At 44.9% G+C, this 22147-nt stretch overlaps 1 protein-coding gene, 1 long non-coding RNA gene and 1 pseudogene across 7 annotated transcripts in view; 2 read left to right on the top strand and 1 right to left on the bottom strand.

The window, feature by feature from the left end:
• AUTS2 (activator of transcription and developmental regulator AUTS2) overlaps window positions 1-22147 on the top strand; it is a 1066702-nt gene that overhangs the window by 929684 nt on the left and 114871 nt on the right. The gene's annotated exons all lie outside the window — the stretch shown is intronic.
• On the top strand, window positions 1307-17188 carry LOC118606450. The gene is made up of 3 exons (XR_004952402.1): window positions 1307-1319; window positions 2307-2308; window positions 14624-17188. It is a non-coding gene; the product is annotated as an uncharacterized LOC118606450 (long non-coding RNA).
• On the bottom strand, window positions 11224-11342 carry LOC118607306 (annotated as a pseudogene).

Below are 22147 nucleotides of genomic sequence, written 5' to 3'. Positions count from 1 at the left end.
CCCATGACTTCCCGAACAGTAAACCCCTGCCTGGGTACCAGGGAATGGAGCTTTCCGTTTTTAATGGAGTGCAGCTGAGGCAAGTTCAAAAGTGCGAGGATCGTAAACTTCAGAACAACTCTGCAAATGCCGCACACCATGGCAGAATGATTCAAGAGGCCAAACTTTGCCTCATCAAGTCAAAGAATTTTCTGCAAATGAACTTTTCGAGAATTATGCCGTCGTTGGCATTACAGTATTACACGCCTGTTCCCGATCACTCACTGGAACTTATTTTGTAGTTAACCTCCATAAAGGACTGTGCGAGCGAGCACAGGCCTGTCACACACACATTATTTAGAAGCCCTTATTATTATTTTATTGCCAGTCCTTGACAGCTGAGGAAAAGCCAAGCGCTTTAATCTTTTTTTCCCTTTAGTTTACAGTGTAAGAGCTGCATGTAAGATGGATTTGATTAATATGTAACAGAGATGCAATTCTCTGTAAAATGTTCTGTACTTTAGCACCCTGGAAAACAAACTGCATCACAATGGCTTAAATCTCAGTCCATTGTATTATATAGACATCATAAATAATAGAGAGCAGGCAGATATTGCTGCAGGCTTCATCTGCATAACACATCTGAGCTCTCTATAATGTGCTCAACTTGTCACTTTTAGTACAGAAGAGAGGCAATAAAGCTAACAGCTGACTAACACACATCAGCCCCACTTCTACTTCCAGGGGGGTGAATGCTCATTAAGCCATCTTAGCCCTGACTTTTAAAATCCATAACTCTTACAAATGTAAAAAAGTTGCCACAAAAGATTAAGCGCATAATATATGTCAAAGTATAATTTTTCATGCATCTCCCTCAACTGCCACTCCCTGCTGCCACCACCACCACACCAAAATGCTTGTTTCTTTTATGGCCCTTTCACTAGAGGGGGGAAAAAAAAGAAATCCGTGTTTCAGATAAAACCAAACGAAATATCATCTTCTCAGCATCAAGAAGGGACTACATAATTGCTTTTGAGTTTGGAGCAAATGCACTGACCCAAGGAGGATTTAAATCTTTTCTCCTCTCCCTCTAAGACCAGCTCAAAGAGAAATGTGGAATCAATCATCCCCAGTTGGACTTTGAAGACAGGCCATTAGGTCAGTCTTAGCGGCCATATGTATGACCGACCTCACATTTACCTGCCTCCGTTTCCCTGTTGGAAACGGGAAGGGAGGAAAGCCTGCCATTTCCTTTCTGACAGGGCTGCAAGACTGACATCAGTACTGTTTGTGCAGTTACTTGTAGCAGAGGTTTTGGGGTTTCTCTTGTGCTCTTCCGAGTGCTTTTTCTTGTTTTAGAGCATAACTTGAAAACATTAAGTGTGTCCTCTTTTGTAATGATGGCTGAGCCTTTCTAAAGGGATTAAGGCTGCCAGGCCAAAAAGAAAGAAAATAATGTTTATACTCTAACTTGGAGCAGACTTAAACCCCTGGGGATGCCTTTTGGAGGCTAGGGGAGCGTTGTGGTCTCTCTTCTGGGGAGGCCGTGATATAAATCGTATATGGATGCCTATGTGTCATGACATTCATCTCTTTAGGAAATACACTTGAAAACATTTTTCTTAGTGCCCGTAAGAAAAATAAATGGCTGATGGCGGCCCGGATGGTAGGAAGATAGCTTAAGATGAAACAGGAAATTTTTGCTAGCAGTCTTAATTCCTCAAGGGAATAGTTAGATCCCCAACACTTGAGTCATTTAAAATAAACTAAACCAACCTCACAGGGGTTGGGGCAGGGCAGGGAGGTGGGGGGGGGGGCGCGGACCTGCATAACGTACGTAGGGGGACTGGCTTGATTACCTAACAGAAATTGGAGGTGGATGCAGAAATTCCATGATGAACTAGAGTGCAACACTATTTCTCTGATTAGTACACACCTGACTCTGTGTGTGTGTGTGTTCATGCGTGTAGGAGACAGACAGATCAACTAACTGAGATATAGAGGCTTTCCTTGATACCGGTGGTTGTTGTGTGGGTAGGGACTGAAAGGAGGCTTGGTTCCCTCGTCGAGGAGCGTGGGCCTAGAACAGTAAAACACGTTTTCATAGCCACAAGGGCAACTTGTTTTTGGAGAAGGTCATCAGCAAGCTCTGATATGGGCTGCAACACTGCTACCTTGGAATTTTGTAGGTGTCCACCAGGCAGGCCCTGCCAGCTCAGCTTCCCACTGCCAGATCCTGAGTTGTAATTTCCTCCCCCCACCTCCCGCTCCCTGCTGCAGCCACGTGGCGCATCTCTCCTGGGCCTCCAGGCCGACCTCCACCGAAGTCGTGCATGACTGGGTTTTGATCTCCCTTCCACCCTCCGTTGCTCTTGGCTCCAGTCACACTGGTCCACTAGGCGTTTCGAGTCATACCCAGCACTCTCCCATCTCCCTGGCTCAGAAAGTTTGTTACCTCCATAAATTGAAGTCCTGTCCCCATCCTTTAAGGCACAGCATGAGCACCCACCCCCTCCCAGAAAGACAAATCAGACCCTTGCTTGAAATGCATTTCTCCCATAAATCTGTTTTTATTACTTTATAAGTATAAATTAGAGCTTTCAGGTCAGAGAATTGCATTAACTGTACTCCTCATTTCAGGATGCACTGTCATCCCAGATCTGCGTGAGGTATCTCTTAATTTTTCCCCATTATTCCAGTCTGCTCTTCCCGCACCCGACACCCAGTCTAATGTGCTAGATATCTTATCTTGTCAAGTAGGTGCTGTTAACTCTGCAGGTGTGTTTAGCTTACCTAAATGGTGATGTGCTGTCAATCTTGGTTCTGTTTCTTGTCACTTCACACTGCATTTTTTAAGATTCGTCCATGCTGCTGTGTACACACAAGTTTATTGCTTCTTGGTGCAGTCAAGGAGACATAATACCCACTCCCCTAGTAAAGGATGTCTAAGGTTGCCTTCACCTCCCCCACAACAAACACAACTGCCACGATCATCCTCGAAATGTGTCCATTTATGAAAGTCCACAATCATTGCTCTGAGTTGCATCTCAGGAGATATTACTGGGTCATAAAGCAATTGCAAACTGATTTCAGTAAATATTGCAAATTGCTTTTCAGGACTGCTGCATCCTCTCAGCATCCACCTGCAGCGCATGAGCGTTCTCATCTCCAGATGTCCTTGCCAATACTTGCTGTTATCCACCTTTCTAGTTTTTGCCACTTGACAGTATAAAGTATTGTTGTGAGCTGGCCATGTTTCTGAGTTTCTGACTTCTTGATTTGCAGTAGTTTTTTGTATATCCTCACTATGGGTCATTTGTTATTGTTGGACACTCAAATATCTTTGTCTAGTCTATATCCATTAACTATCTGTAGGGACTTTTTAAGATACCCTTAATATTTCCGTAGTGGCATATGTATATTTTTTTGGTCTTACGTAAGTTCTGGGAGGTCGGGTTTAAGAAATCTGTCTGTCCCTAGTCTACAGATACCATTCTACATTTTCTCTCATTAGCTTCATAGTTTTATTTTTCACTTTTGGGTCTGTAATTCATTCCATAAAACTTTGTGCCATTTACCAGAGTTTGTCTAGAATTTCTCTCATCTATGTCTCCAATCAGATTTGAGTTCTTGGAAGCAAAGCCGTTTTATTCATCATTGAAAACTCAACTTTGCTGAGCCTGAACCTGGCCGGCCCACTTACTCGTCCATACTGACGACAGTCCTTCTCCCCATTCTCAGTGAAAGAGGCATCGCTCCTCCTGTCTGAGTCCCACATCCCATCCCATCCTTCCTCCCCATGATGTCTCCCTCTCAGCATAGAAACAGGCTGTGTGTCTGCCATTAACATAGGAAGAATTTCCCTCACCTCCACTCCTAGCTCTTCACCCTCAGGCTCCTTGTTCCCTAGCCCCATTCACTTGTGAAGAGCATTTCAAACTTTACAACTACCCTTCTGGTTCTTTTTTTTTTTTTTTTTTTGCTTTATAACATTCTCTCCTTATCGTCATCATATCTATAACTGGCAGATCTCCTTCAGTGACCTTTGCCCTCCGTATAATTCAAGATTTTATTCTTACTCGCCCCGGGAGATCTACCCATTCCCATGGTTCTCACAACCTGGTCATGGCCCTTTGTCTCCATCCCAGATCTCTCCCTGGAGCTTCAGGTCTGTATACCCTACAGCTAGCAAGCCGTTTCCCCATCACCACGACTGTCTCCTGGGAACCTAAAATTAAAAGCGTGCCGACCTGAACTTATCTCCCCTCACCACCCAACCTGTGTGTCTTCTGCTGATTCCCTGGTTTTTAAATGACAGCACCAATATCCTAAGATGGGATCCTGGGAATTTTTCTAGGCTGCCTTTGAAATGAGAGGAAGTAACTTTATTATCAAGTAGTAATGGAATTTGTCATCTCTAATCTCTCTTTCCTAGCCCTGGCCAGACCTTTTTCTGCTCCTCTATTCCCACTCAGAATTCGACCAACTGCCAAAGCCAGAAATCGACAGATCTCCCCAAATGCTTCCTTTGCCAAGTGCTATGTATTTTACCTCTCAACAGAGTGGCCCAGTCTGCCCCTTCCCTTGTCTCAAAACGGCCTCTGCTCCAACTTCCTAACTGGTCTCCCTATCTGTGCTGGTCTCTAATCAGGTGGTTCTCACCCGCAAGCGTGTATCAGAATCACCTGGAGAGTTCATTAAAGCACAGGTCACTGGGCACCACCCAGGAGTTTCCGATTCATTTAATCTGCAGTAGAGCCTGAGAAAGCTCCTTCCTAACCAGTTCCCAGGTGGGGCTGAGGCTGCCGGTCGGACAGAACTTTGAGAACCACCGCTTCAGCTGATCTCCCATCCATCCACCCACTGTCTCGTTCAGCAAATAGTTGTTGAGCACCAGCGCTGGGCATTGTTCCAAGTGCTGTGACTCAGCAGGGAACAAAATAAAGTCACTCATGGAGAAGGAGGTTGGCAGGGGGCGAGGAATGGGGAAGCAAACAATGAGCAAATTAACGTCTAATATGATGGTTAGAGTGATAAATGCTAAGAAAAATTTAAGGAGGTTGAAGGGATAGAAGAGTGGGGAGAGGGTAGTTAGGGAAGGCTTTCTGTTTAGGACGTGTTTGAGCAGGTACCAGAAGAGACTTTAAACAGCTTACCGCAGATTCTTTTGGTTAACACTGTCCTTTACGGAATGAAAGGCAGCCACATCTAACTATCATTCTAGGCTCTCTGTGAATTGTCCCCTACCCACCTTTGCACTCATCCTCTTCACACTGAGGCTGACCTGATTTCTCCCAAGTCGCTCTACTGACCTGTTCCCTCCTGGGGCAGTTATTATGCCATTCCTCCCCTTCTCCTGGTTTGCCTCATGTCCAAATCCTGTAACTTATTCAAGATTTGCTTTGGTTGCCACATCTTCCTGGAAACTTTCTCCAGTTCTTCTTCCTCGTTGCAGGATCATTTACCACCAAACATGTTGCACACCTACCTCTCTTGTATATTGCTTGTGTGACTCGATTCTGTATTGCAGTGAGGGTGCAGTAGATGTTGGTTGAATGACTGGCAAAAAATATTTCTCTTGCTCCTTGACCCCTCCAAGAAGCAAGTCTCCTGTGTTTCCTAAATGCTGGTGGCTTTAGTAAAAGCTTAATGAGAAAGTTAAGGCCATGGCCTAAACCCCGAGTATTTGAATTATCTCTGGATTCCTCTATTTGTCCCAGCTTCCTCTGTGTGCCATTATCAAGATAATTGAGTTGGAAGCAGTAGCATTTTCCTCACCTTCCTTCAGACTCACAAGCATTCTTCACCCAAAGGGAGGGAGATTAATTGACTGCTTTTATCTTCCATTCCAATGAGGCTTTCATGTGAATCACTCCCCCGCCCTCGCCCCAGTATCAGCTGTGGTAACCTCCCTGATTCGTCAGGGGCTGGACATGAAAAGGAGAGAATCAAAAACTCTGTAGAGCCCCATGATCTAACCAGGTTCCTCTCGTCCCCCTTTCCCTCCAAACGCCTTGGACCTGGCATGGTGACAGTTCAAGTGGGAGGTGCCACAGCGGGGCGAGGCAGACCCAGCCGGAAGCCGCCCCAGCCACTGAACTCCCCGCACAGCGCCAGATGGTCTGGTGCAGCAACAGCCTTTCGGAATTAATAACTCTCCCTCCAGAGGGCCAGCTTCATTCAGGAACCGTTTCACATTTTGCAGCTAAGTGTCTTTTTTTTTTTCCCATAGTATTTTCTGCCCGCTCCGTTCTGGGCAGACCGTGGGGCCTGCTCATGAAGGCAAGAGAGATGTCTCTTGCTCCCTCCACCTTTCTTTGCCTTTGGCTTCTGACAGTGCAGCTTTTAATCTAGAAATTATGGTAACTTGTATGTGCATTTTGAGAGTATATCATTGCTGCATTTAATTAACGGTTATTAGCGTTAGCGTACTGTGCTGTATTCTATGTCACAAATCATCAAGTCTCCCAGAGCAGTTATAGCAATTAAGAACTCCATCACACCTTCTGTATAGTCATTTGGTACTTTTCCAGGTCTTTTCAAAACTGGAAATTACTAATCAAATCATTTCTGCTCTGTGCCTCAGTATCGTTTATTCCATTCCTAATGATGTGCGACTTTTTTTCCTTTGGCCGTTAACAGAAGCATCCGTGCGTCTAACCCATTTCACACCACCGTCATGCTTTAGCGAGGCGATAATGAACTTGCAGAAGGAAATGCAGGCTTTGATTCTCTTTTCAGAGCAGTGTCTTTCCTCTCCTGCTGTTGGGTGATTGAATTTTGAAACTGTAAAATGCATCGACAGACCTACAAACCTGACTTGCCAGAGCCACAGCCATCACAGTTTAGCTTCAATTCAGAGCTCAGTGCGACTCCTGCCTGATCAATTTGTCATCCCTCTAAATGGAAACTAATTACTTCCCAGGGAAAGATTGCAGGCAAATACCAGCCTTTGCATCAGCAGCCCTCTGCAGTGAGGTGAAGGCAAAGTCCACGGGGTTTCACCAAAGGGGCCATTTACCTCTCTGCCTAAATAATGTCAGGAATAATTTTTTATTATTTAGAGCAGGCATGAGCTTGCCGTCACATCCACTAAGGTTAGCTGTCAAGAGTGCATCTCAACTTAATAGGTCACCTGGATGGTCCCGAGTCAACTGTCAGGGGCCATTCAACTGCCAGGTTTCAGTAAAATCACACTGGCAGGCTTTTGATGGTGTTTAGATGAGGATGAGCCAGCCTGCTGGCAGTGTGGCCCACTGCCTCCGGCTCCCCCCCCCTCAGGGGGATTCTTTTTCCCCTTCCCAAGAACATTGCCTTGGAAGCATCCCCGGAATGACTGAATCATTGCCATCCATGCAGCATCAAACAGACTGTGCCGCTGACAGCTGTAGGCAAGATTGGCTCAGATGCAGTGCCAGGAGATCCAGGCCATGCAGGGCTGCTGCTCAAGGCCCGCATTAGTGAGAAGGCCCTGGCTCAGGGCAGCGGGCCTGGGGCTGGGGCCGGGCCAGGCCAGCCAGCTCAGACGCTGTTGAACAATCTGATCAGAGGAGGCCTTGCCAGTTCCCTCCCTTTACCCACTTTGGATGCTGTCTTCTCAGGCTGTGTTGAGCTGTCAGGCTGGCTGAATGGTTTGGGACTCGGGGCCAGTCCCGCCACCTCTGTGTCTGAGATGAGCTGCAAGGTCTGTAGCCTGACCCCGGCATTGCCCAGCCTTGGACAGTCTCCCAGAGAAGTCAGGAGAGACTAGAAGAGAGGGATTCCCGTCTATTTTGACTTGGGTTTCATGTTGGGGATCATGTTCAGGCCCCACTCGGTGTACGTAGAGGAGCCCAAACCCCAGTCATCACCCTTTCCAAAGCTCTCTTCTATTTCAGAACAGAGATCACTCCCCTCATTCCTACCACATAGCAGCGAAGCGGTGAGAAGCTCTGCATGCCTGTGTGGACCTTCCGAGCTGGGCTAAGCCACTGAACTTCTCTGGGCCTTGGTTTGCTTCTCTGCAACTACTGAAGGGGCCTGGACAAGATCCCCTCAAAAGGCCATTCTAACTCTTCATGCTTAAGTTTGCTTCAAAATATAATAAAAACCCAGAAAAATAGTTGCTTGGCCAGCTCTACTTCGAAGTGGAAAACAGTGATGGCTCCCTGAAAATGATGTTGCCTTTCTAATGCCTTCTCCCTTACTCTCACCACAAACTTAGGACAAGGCATTTGGGGCACACCATGTCTCTTCGCCTCTATGGTATGTGTTCTGGGACTTTCACTTTGGTAAGCAGGCAAGGACTACTAATTGAGAGGGAGGCTGATTTTCTCTATCCTATATGTCTCTTAACCCCTCTCCCACCTTCCCACCAACTCTTATTTCCCCCTCTCTTCCCCGCTATTAGGATGCTAGGAAATCAGGTGACATTGACGATATAAGGACTGTGCTACATACATTTGGAATGGAACATTGGCCTCTAGTTGGAACTCAGACCATCCTATAGGCCCTAGCTACAAACAGCGTAAAGAAGATCAGAATTTGAGAAGTTCATTATACTTCTTAGTTTTACCACAGTTCAAGCCACTGACCCACCAACAGGAGCCATTCAGGAAATGTCACCCCATGGCCTGGTGTAGTGGGGTCGGGACGAGAAATGGCTGAATGATGATTGCATGTGCATTGAGTATTAGCTAACTTTGGGCAAGTGTTTACCTTTTTCTTCTCTCAGTTTTCTCATTTATAACATCGGAATAATGATAGTACGTACCTCTTCTCGGGGCTCTGGTGAGAGTTAAATAAATTAAAACACATAAAGAACCTAGAATAGTTCCCACTCTGTCCTCAGGATGAACCCGAGTCACCATTGTTACAGTCAGTGTGATTGCAGTCACTCCCACCAAACCACCAAAGTTTCCTGCTCTCCACAATGCCACCAGCTTGCCATGTCACCTCTCCAGACCTCAGGTTCCTCATCGGCAGCATGAGGGAGAGGACAGGGCTGAGTATAGTGCTTTCTGCTTCTATAGTCTGCATTGTCTGTGACAAGTTTGCAGGTCGATGTTGTTGATGTGTACGCCAATGAGAGTTTTGTGAGCTTGAATGGAACATATGTACTCAGATCATTAACATAAACATACTAGAATGTTTAGATTAGAAACATGGTAGACGATCTAGGAAATCATTGAAGTAAATGTAAGGAACTTTTGGAAAGAATCGATAGTACTGTGAAAAACATAAGCTTATTAAAATAATCACACCGGTAAAGGATTAGAAGACCTCTTTTGTGGAAAATAGAGAATTTAGACCTGTTTTGAAATTAGGAGATACCTTTTCCTATTAACCTTAATCTCTGAACATGTATATGTCAGCCTCAATTTACAAAAAGAAGCCGACATGTCAAAGTGAAAAAAACAAACACTGGTTACGTAGAAACAAATGGCATTCCAGGTCGCAGGGCCCAGCCAGTGCAGCATTTATCTAAGAATGTCCCAGAGGAGATTTTGTGAGTCATCGGAGGTTATCTGTGTATCAGATTCCCCATAGTTTAGCAATATGCCTCAATTATGTGGTGCCTGGGTTTTTAGTGTGTTGACAATCAGGAATTTTTCAAGGACAAGTAAGAGAACTAAAATTGCATAAGCAATAGGGGGAGTTATTATTTTTAAAAAGAGCTGGTTAATGCAACTTGGTAACTGTATTAGAGCGCTGGATTGACTTCTCTGCCATTCTCTTAGCTTTCTCTTCATGGCTTCAAGATGGCACTGCAGTTATCAGTCACCATTTCCTCAGGAAGTTACATTCATAGACAGGAAGCAGAGGTAGAGGGTTATTCATGTATCCTTCTTTTTATCAGGAGGAAAATCTTTTCCGAAAGCCCCACAGCAGGTATCCCTTAGGTCCCATTGGCTAGAACTGGGTCCTATTTCTGCTCCTAAAATAGTCATTTAAAAGGCCGATGAGATTTCTATGCCTCTGTAATGAGGAGAGGTCACCCATCTAGAACAGTGCTGTACAGTACCCAAACAAAATCTGGGTTCAGCAAACTCAAAGGCTTTGACTGGGGCAACCAACAAGGTCTGTATAGGACCTTATAGGTCATTGATTCCGACCTTCCACTTTGTAGATGAGGAATTGGCCAGTGGTTTAACCTCTCAACTCAAAGAATGTAAGTGGTTAGTTGCAGATCTAGAATTAGAATCTCTTTCTTCTTACTCTTACCCTCATCCCCACTCCAGTTTCTTCCGGGAAGTCCAAGTGGGATGATAATGATGGTGGTGATGATCATAACATTTATTGAGCACTGTTTTTAAGACAAGGTCTGAAGCACTCTACATGTTTTAACTTACTTTATCCTCTCAAAAGCCACCCTACAAGTTGGAGTGTATTGTTTTCTTATTATTTCCATTTTAGATATAAAGATAATGAAATATAGAGAGGTTAACAAAATTACCAAGGTCAGACAGTAAATGGTAATGCTAGACCCAGGGAACACGATGCATACTCTCTTTATTTGTGCTCATCCTCACTTAATGTGAGCAAATTCATGAGATAGGAGAGTTCAACGCTTTGTGAAGGGACTGCCTATATATTGATTTAGCTGAGGGCAGGATTTATGTCATGGAGATGAGGTAGGGAGAGTTGTCACTAAATTCAGAAGTGCTTAGAACCTGGTCTGGCCTCTGGATCCCAGAAAACACTGGCAAACACATATGACACAAAGAACACACACAACATTGAATACAGCTTCTCCCTCATACTTTTTGCCCTCCATTTTAGAAGTAAGGGATGTTTATGTGTATCTATAAGCAGTGAAGACATCGCCAGATTATTATGATCATATAATCTATTGCGCATGCCATCATAATTGCACATTGCCCTGATCCCACGTGTATTACTGTGATCAGATGTTTATTGGGAAAGCTTCAAGGCCCATTTACTTATGATTGACTAAGTGGTGGCTGACTGCCTTCAACATATCTCGCGGTGTTCAACACAGGATAATAATAACCAATACACCAAACCACCTCCATTTTGGGATGAATAATAAAGGACTTTTGTTACTCTGCAGTGCACTAAACAGAATTAACTCACAACACAGTACCCTGTCTTCTTCCTTCTCTTTATTTTTAATGGTTAAATAATTAATACTATTTAAGATGTTACAATGGAATTAACTTTGTCATTAGAGGGGAGGGAGTTGACGTTATCTAAACATAAAAGGTAATAAACATGACATCTTTTTTTTTTTTTAACACCTACAGTCTATAGCACCTGGTCTTCCTAGGTAGTCTCCCATCCCAGTACTAAAAAGGCCCGGCCCTGCTTAGCTTCCAAGATCAGACAAGGTTGGGCACGTTCAGGGTGGCATGGCTATAGACTAATATGAGATCTTAGATCATTATTTCTACTAAAGATCCAGTACCTGAATAAATATGAAAGGTGGCACTGTGAGAGAGACATCTCTAATTGGCAAACGAGCCAAGTCACAGAAAATTGGGGTAGCTTCAAATTCCGGTAATGGTTTTATCAGTGGTTGTTTCTTTTGCTGTAAGCTAAAGGTGGGCTCTAGTTTACTCTTAGATATTCAGATCTTTTTTGACTCTTGACAATAGTGTTTGTTTTTGTTTTTTTTTTTTGCTGGTTGATTGGTTTTATCTGGCTTCCAGATTCCTTTTCTAGTACAGTTTATATAACAAATTAATAAAATGTTTACAATTTTAAAAGTAACATTCTCTCTCATACTTTTATATTTTCTTTTTAGAAATTTTACCACTCAGTATATTTCAAAAACCTTGTGAATGGCTTTTGGAAAATGCTTCACACTGCAGGCCTAGGTTCTAAGCCTAATCCCAGTACTTCACTTTGTGAGTTTAGGTGGAGTATGTTAACCTCTGTGACTCCCAGGTCCCTCCAGACTTCCTCCCTGAGTGGTCTCCCACCATTGCCAGTTCAAATTTTCTCTTGTCACACGAGGCCCAGTTCCAAAGCTCCTTCCCCGAGCTCTCCTCGCTTTACTTCCTTTTCATTTCCCTCAAACCGGCACTAATCCATTGGCATTATTTTCTGTCCTCTTGAAGTGCATACCTCTTGAGAGCCAAGGTTGTACCTTCAGTTGTCTTTGCACTCCAGAATACTTAGCACAGAGCTTGCCCACAGTAAGCACTCACATGTTGAAAGGATGCATTAATAAATCAACCTTGAGATCACTGTACTTGTTTCTTTAAAATCACTACTTTAAATTAATGGTTCCCAACCACGGTATTGGGCCCACTGGGGCATTGCAATTAATTTTAAGTGTGTTCTAGTTATTTGTTACCAATGATTGTTAGTTAGGGTTTGGGAATTTTCAAACTCTTACTGTAAGTTAGAGTGATTCCCTTCAGTATGCTTTAATGATGAAGCATACTGTTACTTAATTCTTCACTATGACTTTCTTCCTTGCCCTGCAGTTTGTTTCTTGAATTGAAGAGAATGGGCAGACTTAGAGTCAGGACCCTGGAAATTGTATGTAATCCATTGTGTATTTTTTTTCTGTACCACCGCCCATAATAAGCTAGAAATCACTTTTAATAGTTATGGAACAATAGAATTATTTTAGTGCTTTACTATTTTTGCAGGATTTGGGGGCATTGTCAAAATGAACATTATCTGTCAATTTAGGAAATATAATAACTATTACTCCAAACCAGGGTCAGCAAACTTTTTCTGTAAAGGTCTAGGTAGTAAGTATTTTGGGCTTTGAGGGCCAATACAGTCTTTTAGCAACTACTCATCTCTGCTATTGTAACGTAAAAGCAGCCTAAGATGCCAGTGATCATCCTCAAATGAATAGATATCACTGTGCTCCAATAAAAACTTTATTGACAGAAACAGACATTGGCCCACAGGTCTGCTCTAAGGCATAGCATACACATGATATAAATGATACTGGTTACCTTTTAGAATTTTTATTAATCACATTTATTCTCCTTCCTTTATAATAGCTAAGGAGTTCCTGCAAAAAAATAAAAACGATGAGATAGTAAACGTTTACTTATTTGCAAGAATATACAGTATTATATATTGCGCAGTTAATAGTCTGAATTTTATCAGCATAAAAAATGAGATTAAATTCTGTTTATGATTTAAATACAGCCACAGAGGGCAATTTATTAAAGAAAGGTGAGCACGATATGACAAAGCACCTCATCTGCCAAGAAGTTTGCTTTTGTGGTGTTATTTGTGGTACATTATTTTCTGTCTTGGTAGTTTCCCCCAGTGGGTTATTCAGGATCTACCTTCTTGTTTGGCATTTTTGTTGATAATTACTTGAAAAATCATCACTTCTTTTTTAAAATTACTACATGGAGTAATAGCCATTCTTACTGACAATCAAAGGGCCAATAAATGCAACCAAATGAAGTAAACTTTTAAAACAGGGCCCCAAGTGCACTGCAGGTGACTTGAAATAATGAGTCTCTGGAGTTTGGACACCCACAATATGTGTTTAAGAACTCAGATCACAATCTGTGGTGGAACACCATCACAACAGCAGGGTCCCATGTACTTGGGACATCCCACACCGTAGCATTATTTGTCAGTGCCTGTGAGTGGGCCCCAGTCCACTTTGACAGCCCCCTCAGAGCTCTGGCCCCCTCCAGTGCTCACTGTGGCAGGAAAGTGTTACCCCTGAGCACTGGGTATGAATTAAAACCCTTCCCAGGGCAGGGCCAGGACCATGTCTAGAGGCTCCTCTGAGTCACATGCCAAGTCTCTCTGCTATTGGTCAGACCCCAGTTAGTGACCTCTAAGAAGGAGGCTTGTCTCTCACATTTTCATGTCACAGGTGTCTCCTCTCCTCTCATGCTTACACCAGCTGAACAACTGGCATCCCAATCGGCCTCTTGGCCTGACTAGGATTAGAGCCCTGTGGTATCAGCAAATAACAGAATGTGGCTTAAGAAATAATGATAGCCTCTCTCTCATTACAAGAAGTCTGGAGATAGGTGATACCAGATGTGCTGAAGAGGCTCGGTGCTTTGTCAAAGAGGACCCAGGCACCTCAGTCTTTCCACTCTGCCATCTCAGCGTTTGGGAGTGAGTCCCCGCACAGACACCAAGTGTGATTCACAGCCTCACGTGGAACCAAGCAATGCAGGAAGGAAGAAAGTGGGGTGAAAACAGGGGCTCTTTCTTATGCTGTCCTTTTTTAGCAGGGCAGAATTTCCCAGAAGCCTCCAGTGGTCATCACTGAGGCCTGCTGGCTGGAACAGCATCACTTGCCTTTCAGCATAGGGGAGGGAGATTGCCATGTTTGGCTTAGACCAGTCATAGTCTCCCCTGGCACTGGACACATACCACACTGATGGTTCTATTGGCAGAGAAGAAAGGAGAATGGCTATTGGGTAAGCAGCCAACTGTGTCTGCTGTGCCTGACCTAACCCCCCAACTGATGGCTAGAACACCTTTTGCTTTGACTCACGAATCAAAGCCTTGCCAAGAGTCTACTATCTGTAGATAGTTCTATGGAATTATTGCCAGCAGCCTTTCCTGACTCCCGATCATTAGCAGACATCTGGATTCCCCATCAGTGCTTTTTCTACCTGGCAGGACTTTCTGATGCCTACTGGGATCTGAGCTTGCAGAGTCTTTTGGATACTATGTCTTATCCACCTGGTAGACTCTTTTTGGTCCTCTGCACATTGATCTGTCTCTTCTGAAATGTGGATAAGCCACTTTGGGACCCTTAATGTCTTAAAGAAAAGTAATTTCATTTTTCATAGTAAAATCGCACACTGTCTGCATTTTTTCTTTGTAGCAGAAAAAGCCTAAGTTTGTATTGGTTAATAGATTACTTTTAAGTAATAGGTAAGATTTTGAAAATTTGACTAAATTTGAAGGGTTCTCCTCTGCCAATCTAATTTTATGGGATAGTTTAAAATGTTATTCGATTGCATGATCTAAACTATTGGCTGTTGCTTTTTTTGATATTGCATGTAAGTTATTTAAGAACTGTAGGAATTAATCTGTGAAATGCCAAATAGAGCTAACTCTTAAATACCTTATATTTTTAGAGATTGGTAGTTTACAAAACACTTTTATACATATTATTTTAATACTTCCCATAACTATTATCCCCATCTTACTAATGAAGAAAAAAGGCTGTAAGAACTAAAGTGACTTGGTAAGGCCCTACCAGCCTTCCCAGTCCATCTCTGAGGTACTTTCCTTTGTCTACCACAAAAGTTCCAGTGTTCATGGTGGTATGCAGTAGGATGAAAGAAGTCCATTCATATCCAGATAGCCGAGCCATGCTATCTGCTCATATTAACCTCTGCCACTCTGCCCAAACTTCATTGGAGATTTCCATTCTTTCCTTTGATGCAATTTCTGCTAAGAAATAACAAATGCAAGAAAAGTGAGTAACAAGTTCAGCTGTAAGTAACCAAGACCTTAAAATAACAGTGGCTTGAAAAAAGAAGTTCCTTTCTTATGTAAAAGTATGGAAGTGAACAGTACAGAGCCCTGTTCCTCAGGGACTTCTGGGACCCAGTCTTCGTTCAGCTTTATGCTCCATGTGGCTCTCTTCTCATGGCCCCAAATGGAACTTCAGCCAGACATCAGCCTTTCCAAGCAGCAGGGCAGATATGGGAGATTGAGGGGAAGACAAAGGAGGAAGAGGGACAAGGAATAAGGATCAAAAGTTAGGTGCTTAGAAAACGGACAGAATCCTGCCACACAGCTGCTCCTAGCTTCAGGGAAGACTGGGAAATGTAGTTTTTGTTTCAGACAGCCACACCAGATAAAAAGTCTAGTACTGTGGAAGAAAAGGAGAATGGTTAATAGAGGGCTACCACAAGAGCTTGCAGAAAGTGTAGGAAAGAAGTAAAAAATGTAAACAAAATTGACCTTCAGAAATCATGATGACTGTATTGCCATCCTTTTGGAAGGGCATCCGAAATGACTATTTATCCACCTACTCATTCATTCATTCATTCATTCAATAGATATTTATTAAGCACTTACAATTTATCAGTCACTGTTGTAGATATTGGTGGTATAGCTGGGGAAAAAATCATGAAGACAAGAAGGGTTGCTCTTAGAACAGTCAAGGGAGGAGTTATTTTAAGGTCTTGGTTACTTACAGTCTTATAAGCTAGTGCATGGTTTGTGCTGGGACTAGGTTATATCTTTATTAAAGAATCAGAGAAAGGCTCTAGGGGCGTTGTCAGGGATGAGGAACGTGGAGACAGAATGCCAGGCTCTGCTAATCACTCTTCTCTAGGACTCCTCAGGTGCCTCTCTCACACCCCCTCTGATGGTTCCTCTGTGCCCTTCTGGTGGCAGTCTGCGGTTTGCCCAAAAGTCTGTTCTGGTTTTCCAGCAGCAGGACAAAGCCCCAGGATAAGCAGGATGTGGTTACCAGTCAGCATTCATTGCAGACATCCTCAGTGCATGGGGCTGGAGTTAACTTGCCCTCTTACTGTCTGCCTACCCAGTTTTGCATGCAAAGATGAGTTATAGAAGAAAATTCCATTAAGATCATGTACCACTAAAATCAGCTTATTTTTTTTCCAAAGAGGCAGGGGAGCTACTTCTTAGCAGAGTGAGCTGCGGAGTCTTTCTGGAATGCAAAACACAGGCCTTTGTATTAGAAGTGAAATATTTAGATAGAGATCATTACGGAGCTCTTTTTACAGCAGGGCAGGCCTGATCAGCAGAAGGAGAGAGCAGGGAAGGGAAGCATGAAGGAGGTAATAATATCTGATTAGCTAAGCAGCTGGATAACTGAAGGAGAATTTGTTAAAAAGCTATCAAGATATCAAAGCTACATGTTGAGTTGCTCTGTCAGCCCAGGCCACTTGTGGAGCCATCCCTGGAATATTACCCAGTGCCTAATTTGCTGCTATTTTTGCCCCCTAGCGCCACTTCTTCATCAAGGGTTCTGGGCTGTGTAACCTAACCCTTAGCTGTCATCGAGGCTTGTTTTCATCCCAGTTGTGGCAAGGGATCCCAGTATGAAGTAGCTAAGTTGGTATTCCAGTCATCCCAGTCGTACTTGACCACAGGCGAACAAGTAACCTCGTGTTTCTGGGGACAGGCGGGAAGGAACTTGAGAACTTGATCCCATTAAGGCCCTTGGAGGATTGCTTCCACCGAACCCTGGATTTTACAAATGACTAGTGTTTCAATATATGGCACATCTGAGCCTATTTGGTTCCCCTCTCCCCGCTTAACAGATATCTTTGAGTCACCATACTCTCTCTGCCCAGCAGAGGAAGAGAGGCTTGGAAAACCATGAAAGTCATGCTTCCTTTAAATATCAGCTTCTGCTAAAGCAGAGATGAGAATGATTTAACTACAACGAGAGTCTTCAATTTGTCTCAGCTCTCCTGGTCCTCCAGGAGCCCAGGACAGTTGAACAAGAAGTCGAGCTCGGTCGGTTCCTGCGGTAGACATACTAGAGCTCCTTTTGAAAACAGGGTGGCAGGTATTTGAGGGAACATCTCAGCCTTCAATCTGAGGAAGAATGACCTGTTTGTGGAAACCCTAGGGATCTGTCTAGGGCACTGGGGTCACCTGCGCTAGTAGCCAAAGACCTCCCTTCTCCTGTCACCCCAAGACACACCTTTGCACACCTACTCATGCACAGAGGAAGTAGCTTCGGGTTCTTCAGATAAGAGCTTCAAAGCTCTGCTGCCACCTTAGTGCTGGCTGCTGCCACCTGCGAGCCTTTGATCCATCTTGCTGCAGAATCCAGCCCCTGGGGGCTGACTGCTTCGAGCCCAGGCCAGCAGCCCCTCTGTAACTCTCTCAGTTACCTCATACCACCAAGGCTTGCGGGATGGGGGTTCTTTTCATCTCCCTAAATTGCGAGGGGTGCTTATTTCAACATTATCATGTAGGATTCCTGAGAACGCCCTAAGAGATTTCTCAGGGCTGAAAGGTAAAGAATTGCAAACAAGAGCCCAGTGTCTAGGCAACTTCTTCTACAGTTTAGTATGTTTAAACCACATGCAGAAAGAAAATGGGAAGAAAAGGAAATTTGTCGTAAGGCTGCATGTTTCTTACTTGGGGTGCAAGGGGAGTAAAATCTGTCATGGACAAAATCCAACTTTAATAGCAGTCTGAAGCCCCGAAGCACAGACATATTGCAGAGATAATGTGTTACTTTGTTTTTGTTTATTCTGCAGAAATAGGGGAATTTCATTTTTTAGTAGAATTACAAGCTCCCCTTTTATTATTCACAGGCCCTAACATGCATGGCTGCCTGAGCCAGAGAGTTCTCAGCGATTTTAATACCAGCTTCTTTGCAAATCTAAACTGGTTTTCCAGCCTGCTCCATGGTGGGCTGCGGGGGTTGTCGGATGGTGTTGTACATACTTAAAGCTTCTGAGGGAGCCTGGCTGCTGGTCTTTCCAGGGGAGACCAGGAAGCTTGTTGTGATTTACCTTAGCTGAGGGCAAAGGCTGGGATTACTGGGGATTGGCAGTTGGAGGTAGGCATGGGTGGGGAGGAAGAGTCACTGTCAGCTTGGCTAGTGGCCTTCTTGTAGTTTGCTCCCTGGCCAGCCCAGCTGCAACCAATATTCCCTCCTGTAATTCCTGAGCCTTTGCTGGGGGTTACTCTCAAGACGTGCCATTCATCCAGGTCTGCACATTGGGATCATCTGGGAAGCTCTAAAAGTCCTGACTCCTAGGCCCTACTCATGATCTGATTTCACTGGCCTGGGAGAGTGGCCTGGGCATTAAGATTTCTAACTTTCCACCTCCACCTAGGTGACTCTGTGTGCAGCACAAGTTTAGAACTACTGCCCTCCCCGCCCCCAACCTGTCATTTCCTGCTTTGAGATGTGATTGGCAAGCTGATGGCCTCTTAGGTCCCAGAGCTGTGTCACTCGCTGGCTGTGTGACCTTGGGCATGTTCGTTGAGCTCAGCTTCCTCGTCCGCACAAGATGGTAGAACCACCTTGGTGTTCAGAGCGCCTGCTTCCTGAGGACTCAATTTCAATTCATTTCTGTTCACTGCATGGCCACTGTGGCCAGCACTGTTACAGGAACTGGGCTTCAGCTGCGGAAGAAAGCTCAGAGGCCCTGTCTTTGTGAAGACAAGAGGAAAACAAACTTACAGAGATTTACTGTAATGTCAAATGGTGGTAGGTGCTACATGGGTGGGGGTGGGGATGGGCAAGTGGCAGGAAATGACTCTCATAAAGTGCACATGCAGCACCTGGCCCTGCACAGTGCTAGAGTCCTTGGCATCTTCACCATCGCAGTTCCTGCCTGTCAGTCACTCCAAGTGAATGAACTCTCAGTGCCATGCGTCTTTTTCTAAAGAGGTTAGAAGCACCCCATATAGGGGTTTCAAACTTCGTGCTGCCAAGCTGGGGCCCAGTTGCTGTTTTTTGGTGGGTCCAGGCACCCTGCTTCGTGTATGGTGTCTCAGGGAGCAGAGATCCAGAGCGGAGAGAGAGCAATCCAGTGTTTCACTGACCCCAGGTACAGCGGGTATGTGCAAACCCCTGCAGCCCAACAGGAACCGTTCAGAACACAATGATGAAACAGAAGGAAGCCTCGCCTCTTACCTCTTACCCCACAGCTACTCCAGTTTCTTCTATGAATGTTGACGTAACCCTGAGCATTCCCCGTGGGACCGGCTCCAGGCTGATACCTCCTCTCCTTCTGCCCTCACTGGGCGAAGCGGGTATTGGGTCTTTTAACCCCGTTTTACATTTAAGGGAGCTAGGACTTTGCCATGTTATGATTTGTTTCTGGTCACACCAGGCTGCACAGCAGATGAGTGGAAAAGTCTTTCCTCTTAGCCTGCATTATTCGCTCTTGTCGAGGGATCCAGCATACATATCTCAGGCTTACTGTGTGCCAAAGACTGGCATTTAATTATTACGTCATTGATCTCCATATTACTGTTTCCTCTCCTGTCCAACCCGTTCTCCACACAGGACCCGGCACAATTTTAAACAAAAAAAGAGAAATCAGTTCATGGCATCTTCCTGCTTGAAATGTCCAGAGGTCTTCCAGTGGTCTTGAGTAAAATCCAGACTCTGCCACATGGCTCCTGCTCCTGCCTGCCCCTGCCACCTCTTCCCCAGGCTCCCCCTTTCTCCCTACACTCTGGCCACACTCCCTAGGCAAAGTCAGACTCTTCCCTCCTCACCTGGGGCCTTGCCCTTATCTGTTTTCCTCTTCTTGCAAAGCTTTCCCTGTGTCTCATTCTCCACAGTTGTGGAGACGTGGTCCAATCTCACCCTTCTGCTCAAATGAAACCTCTCACCTTTCCCTGGCCACCCCCTGCCTCAATTTGGCACTCATGACACATGACACATGTCACAGTCTGCAGTTACCTTGCTTATTTATTCGTTTACCTGTGTTTCTCATTCTCCTTCAAGAGAATGTAAGTACAAAGAGTGGACTTTCTCTGTTCTTGTTCAGAGATGCCGTTGGACCCTGGGTCAGCTGGCACTGTGCAGTGCCGCCTCATAACCTGACAGGGGAGCTAGGGCAAGACAGAAGTAAATGAAACACCAGGCAGGATGGAGGGCGTGCCAGAAGCAAAACACAGACTCTGCTTGATGGTGTCTGAGGCCCCCGTCTTCAGGAAAGTATTTCTTGGGTGAGCTTCGGGGAGGGGGTGGGCCCCCGTAGAATCAGGCTGCAGGGAAGAGGGGAAGGTATTGCACTGGGAAATGTGTAAGGGAAGTTGGAAATAGAGAAGAATGCCCAGGAGGACTTGGGGAATGAATTGAGAGTAGTTGATTTTGCTGGCCCATGGGGAGAAGGGGGGGAGGCAGTGTGAGGGGGTCCTGGAGTACACACACATTTTGGGGGGAAGGACTCAGATCTTGGCTGGAGCTGTAGTTCTGCAACCCAATGACTATGTGAACTTGGGCACCTTTCCTAAGTGGGGGTAGTGGTATCTTATTTTGGTGAGAATCAAATGAGACAGTGCTCTCTACACATCCAGAAGTCAGTAATTGTTGGCTTAGAGCAGTTTGAATCAGCAAGCCTGGGAGTGTGTACCCAAGCTTTGCTGCAGAAGCAGCACCCTCTGTACAGGCCAAGGCACTGACATAAGGTTAACCCTTCATTTCAGGTACATGGAGGGCTTTTCAGAAACTTCTGGTTGACAGTTTTCTTGTTATACATGAAACACAGAGTCTAACAGCCACTCAGAAAGCCAGTCCCATCTCTGCCAAACAACATTTCCCGGGGTACAGTCAAGTTCAAACCTTCTCTTGTGGTTCCACCGAGCATTTGCCTGATGAACCAGATTGAAAATGAGAGCAGACAGTGGGGAGACCAACACCTGAAGCAGGAGATGTGTGCCAGGTGGGAGCTGCCAACATCTTCAAGGTACCCAGGCAGCTCCGCTGACACAACTGTCCCTTCGAAAGCGGCCCCGAGTGGGAGGGGCCGCATTGCTCTCCCAGCCCACTGCGGAACACTGTCTGTTCCTCGTCGGGGGCGGAGCTTGGGGGACTGTGTGCTGGGGGCTGGGTACCTGCCTCCTTAGAAACGGGGGCCAGGCTGTGGACGTGGACCCTAGAGAGGCAGAAAAATCCTGAAGGAAGGAAAGGGAAATTCTAATTACTGCCTAGGAAACAGCCCTCATTTCCAAACCCAGCAGGTCACCTGGCAGATAATGCGAGTGGGCAGTGATCCGTTAGGAAGCCGTAATCCCTTAAGTTACAGCAAGAGCTGTAACTGCATCTCGGGGCTGGGAGAGAGAAACAGAACTTCATAAATCACTCTTTTGGCACCACTGCCAACATACCTAAACAATTTATCCCAAATGAGGAAATAATAATGTCATTTTCTAGCAGCCTTTCCCTAGGAGAAAGTTCTGTGGTAGAGGGTAGGCAGGTGTTTAAAAACTCTTCCTGGGCAGTGCCTTGCCAAAGATGGATGTAAGCAAGCTCTTTCCCACCTTCTGCCTCTCCTCTCCCCTCGCCCATCCTCAGCGCTGTAGGATTTAGCAGTCAGAGGGCAAGAATGCAGGTTAGGCTCTCAACTTTATCAGTTTGTTGTTTTGAGTAAAGTAAATTGACATCAGTTTTTTTTTTCCCGCTAAGTATTAAATCTTGAGCCTAGTTATGGAAGATAAGGTTGCTATATTTTGCCATTATTGCTCACTATTCCTCGCTGCTTTTCATCTGGGGGTCTGTAGTAATTTTCAAACAAGTATC

This window comes from Rousettus aegyptiacus, unplaced genomic scaffold (genome assembly GCF_014176215.1).
Source record: "Rousettus aegyptiacus isolate mRouAeg1 unplaced genomic scaffold, mRouAeg1.p scaffold_m13_p_8, whole genome shotgun sequence".
Taxonomy (NCBI): Eukaryota; Metazoa; Chordata; class Mammalia; order Chiroptera; family Pteropodidae; genus Rousettus; species Rousettus aegyptiacus.
Note: the sequence above shows the minus strand (reverse complement) of the source record. Positions and strands in the feature narration are given on the sequence as shown.